A 4,905-nucleotide genomic window follows, 5' to 3' on the forward strand; every position below is an offset into this window, starting at 1 on the left:
GCGTCCACTAATATTATTATTATATTATTTTGTTAATATGCTAATTTGGGTATCGGGTACGTATAGGTGCCCAGCTAGGGCACTGGTCGCGGCCCACGGGGTTGGGTCGTGACAAAAGTGGTATCAGAGCGGTTCGTCCTCGGAATGTCCACAGACCGTGTCTAGTAGAGTCTTGATTATCGGTGTGTTGTGCACCACACCTATAAACAGGAGGCTACAGGGCATTTAGGATACTACCCTTCTTTCTGTCTTAGATCGTGCGATAGAGCTGTGTTATCAAGATGACCCCTCCCTAACGAGTGGCTATAATTGCAGATATGCCTCCAAAAAAGGCAACAGCGGCCCAAAAGGCCAAGTCAGCAGCTTGGGAGAGACTAGCCGGGTCCAGAGGATTACCAGGGCCCAGGCACATATTGCTCCGGAGACTTTTCCCCAGACAGAGGGCTCTTCTACACCGCCACTCGTGGAGGACATTGGGGCGGCCGCAGCCGCAGATCGGGGGGCGGCTCCACCGCCAGCTCCCGCAGTTCCAGTACCTGAGGCTCCAGCTCCACGGCCAGGCACTGAGGATCAGTCTATGAGGGAGGCAGTCCAGTTACTGACTAGACTTGTGGCAGGGCAGGTTCAGGGGCATGGACTGGGAGGTGACCGGGCAGTCAGGCGTGATAGTTCGAGAGCCCGTGAGTTTTTGACTTGTAGTCCTCCAGAGTTCTTCGGGACAAAGCCCGAGGAGGATCCTGAGGAGTTTATCAGGAAGATGCGACACACTCTAGATTTGATTAATGCTTCCGAGACAGAGTCAGTCGCGTTAGCTTCGTACCGGTTATATGATGTGGCGGCAAACTGGTACGAGTCATGGGAGCTATCCCGAGAGGACGGCGCTCCTCCAGCAGTTTGGGGCGATTATTCTCAGGCATTTCTTGGACATTTTCTGCCCCCAGAGTTGCGACGAGCCAGATCTGATAGATTCTTGTTATTGAGGCAGAAGGGCCGCAGTGTCCGGGACTATAGTTTGGAGTTTGATTCCTTAGCCCGATATGCACCTACTGTGGTGGCTACTATGGCGGACCGGATGCACAGATATATTATGGGGCTGGATCGGTATTTTGTTGATAGCTGTTTAGTGTTGGCTGCTCAGCCCGGTATGGACATTGCCCGTATTCAGGCCCACGCCCAGGGCATGGAGGATCGGGGCAGAGGAGGACACCAGCCTGACAGGGGCCAGGATCGGAGACAGCCCAAGAGGGCCAGGTCATCTGGAGATTTTCGGGGTAGACAGCCCCAACAGCCGCAGCAGCCTAGCAGATTTTCATCTCAGCCGGCGCAGAGCGCACCTCCCCAGCCTACAGGTCGCAGGTTCGATAGCCCAGGGTATTCAGGAGCAGGCCAGAGCTCCAGGGCTTCAGGTTCGCGGACAGATAGGGGTTCTGGTTAGATGAGGCCACCCAGGGTGCAGTGTTCTCTTTGTGGCAGGTATCATCCGGGGGAGTGCTACAGAGCCACCGGTGCATGCTTTTCTTGTGGTCGTCAGGGCCATTCTGTGAGAGATTGCCCGTATAAGGGTAGTTCGGGTGGTGCAGCGCAGCCTTCCGGATCAGCCGCTGGGTCTTCATCTTCGTCAGTGGCAATGCGCCATACGGGGCAGGGTTTTCTAGCACCGGCGGGTCGCGGCAGAGGCCGTGGTGGAGCTTCTGGTATTAGCGGTCCTTCGAACCGCATTTATGCTTTGGCCAGCCGCCAGGATCAGGAGGCATCTCCTAATGTCGTTACAGGTACTTTATTGGTCTTCTCTCGGTCTGTGTATGCACTAATTGATCCAGGTTCGACTTTATCATATATTTCACCCCTTGTTGCTGGAAAAATTGGTATTATGTCTGAACCTATAGAGCCATTTGAGGTAGCCGCACCGATCGGGGACTTTATTGTAGCGAAACAGGTATATAAAGATTGTTCCGTAATTGTTTGTGACCGTGACACTAAGGCAGATCTGGTAGAGTTAGATATGACTGAATTTGATGTTATTATGGGTATGGATTGGCTAGCTTCCTGTTACGCTAATGTTGACTGCCAGAATAAGGTGGTTCGCTTCCAGTTTCCCGGGGAGCCAGTTATAGAATGGGCTGGTAATACAGCATCGCCGAAGGGTAAGTTTATTTCGTACCTTAAGGCGAAGAAAATGATCAGAAAGGGTTATATCTATCATCTGGTACAGGTGCAAGACTTGGGAGCAGAGATGCCGACACTTCAGTCAGTCCCCGTGGTTAATGAGTTTCCAGATGTTTTCCCCGACGAGCTTCCAAGTCTTCCTCCAGAGCGGGAGATAGACTTCTCTATTGACTTACTCCCAGACACTCAGCCTATCTCTATTCCTCCGTACAGAATGGCACCTGCAGAATTAAAGGAGTTGAAGGAGCAGCTGAAAGATTTGTTGGATAAGGGTTTCATCAGACCCAGTACTTCGCCTTGGGGAGCCCCGATATTATTTGTGCGTAAGAAAGACGGGTCGCTGCGTATGTGTATTGATTATCGGCAGCTGAATAAGGTAACTATAAAGAATAAATACCCCCTCCCCAGGATTGATGATTTGTTTGATCAGCTGCAGGGCGCTAAGTGTTTTCGAAGATAGATCTTCGATCCGGCTACCACCAGGTACGAGTACGAGAGGCCGATATCCCTAGGACAGCTTTCCGGACCCGATATGGGCATTATGAATTCAGGGTTATGTCTTTTGGGCTTACTAATGCCCCCGCAGTATTCATGGATTTGATGAACCGGGTATTCAGGCCATTCTTGGATATGTTTGTAATTGTATTCATTGATGATATCCTGGTTTATTCTCGGTCTGAGGCAGAGCACGCAGATCATCTGAGATTGGTATTAGGGGTACTCCGGCATCAGAAATTATATGCAAAATTTTCTAAGTGTGAATTCTGGCTGTCTTCAGTGGCTTTCTTGGGGCATATTATTGCAGCTGATGGTGTCCGGGTGGACACACAGAAGATTGAGGCCGTGAAGAATTGGCCCAGACCTACGACGCCCACAGAGGTACGCAATTTCCTGGGGTTAGCAGGTTATTACAGGAGGTTTGTGGAGAAGTTTGCTTCGATTTCAGCGCCTTTGACAAGGCTGACTCAGAAGGGAGCTAAGTTCCAGTGGTCTGACGCTTGTGAACGGAGCTTCCAGTTGCTGAAGGAGAAGCTGACTACAGCCCCAGTTCTGACTCTTCCAGAGGGACCTGACGGGTATGTTATTTATTGTGACGCTTCTGGTATGGGGTTAGGCTATGTATTGATGCAGCACGGCAGAGTTATAGCGTATGCTTCCTGGCAGCTCAAAAAGCATGAAAAGAATTATCCTACCCACGATCTGGAGCTCGCAGCGGTGATTCTTGCTCTGAAGATATGGAGACACTATTTATATGGCGTTCATGTGGATATCTACACTGATCATAAGAGTCTCCAGTATATTTTCAGGCAGAGAGAGCTTAATTTGCGGCAGCGGAGATAGCTGGAGCTTCTGAAAGATTATGACGTGGATATTCTGTATCATCCGGGTAAGGCTAATGTTGTTGCAGATGCGCTCAGTCGGAAGTCTATGGGCAGTTTGGCCGACTTACAGCCAGACAGGAGAGAGATATCCCGTGATATTCAGCAGTTAGCTAGTCTCGGGGTTCGTCTGGCCGATTCTGGAGATACCCAGATTTCTATTCGAGGGGTTTCTGAGTCCTCCATCAGAGACGATATTAAGCGGCGTCAATATGAAGATCCTGTCTTAGCTCGGGACAGGGACACAGCCTATGATAAGGAGAGGACTCCGTTCGAGTTTTCACCGGACGACACTTTGTTATACAGAGGCAGGTTGTGTGTACCTGATATTGCAGGCCTTCGGCAGCAGGTTATGAGCGAGGCACATTATGCTCGCTATTCGGTCCATCCTGGGTCTACGAAGATGTACCATGATCTTCGATGCTTATACTGGTGGGACGGTATGAAGCGGGATGTTGCAGAATTCGTCGCCCAGTGCCCTAATTGTCAGCAGGTCAAGATTGAGCATCAGAAGCCGGGTGGACTGTTGCAGGAGATGGAAATCCCGACTTGGAAGTGGGAGGTTATTAATATGGACTTCATTACAGGTTTGCCTCGCACTCCACGGAAGTATGATTCCATCTGGGTCGTTGTTGATAGGCTGACGAAATCAGCCCATTTTCTTCCCGTCAGGACTATTTATTCCGCCGAGGATTATGCCAGGCTCTATATTAGAGAGATTGTGAAGCTTCACGGAGTTCCTCTATCTATTATTTCTGACAGAGGCGCCCAGTTTACGGCGCATTTCTGGAGGTCTTTTCAGGAGGGCCTAGGGACTCAGGTGAGTCTGAGCACAACCTTTCATCCTCATAGCGACGGACAGGCCGAGCGCACTATACAGACGTTGGAGGATATGTTGCGGGCCTGCGTTATTGATTTCAGAGGCAGCTGGGATGATCACTTGCCATTGCTTGAGTTCGCATATAATAACAGTTACCATTCCAGCATCCAGATGGCTCCATACGAGGCTTTATATGGTAGGAAATGCAGATCGCCGATCGGCTGGTTTGATATTGGCGAGACAGAGTTGATTGGCCCAGATATGGTCCAGCAGGCAGTGGACAAGGTGAAGCTTATTCGAGAGCGACTGTTGGTAGCCCAGAGTCGACAGAAGTCATACGCGGATAAACGGCGTCGACCGTTGGAGTTTCAGGTAGGCGATTGGGTATTTCTGAAGGTATCGCCTATGAAAGGCGTGATGCGGTTCGGCAGAAAGGGTAAGCTCAGTCCGCGTTATATTGGGCCTTATCAGATTGTTTGGAAGGTTGGAAATGTCGCCTATGAGTTAGATTTGCCATCTGATTTGGAAGCGGTACATCCA

This window comes from Lycium barbarum, chromosome 5 (assembly GCF_019175385.1).
Source record: "Lycium barbarum isolate Lr01 chromosome 5, ASM1917538v2, whole genome shotgun sequence".
Taxonomy (NCBI): domain Eukaryota; kingdom Viridiplantae; phylum Streptophyta; class Magnoliopsida; order Solanales; family Solanaceae; genus Lycium; species Lycium barbarum.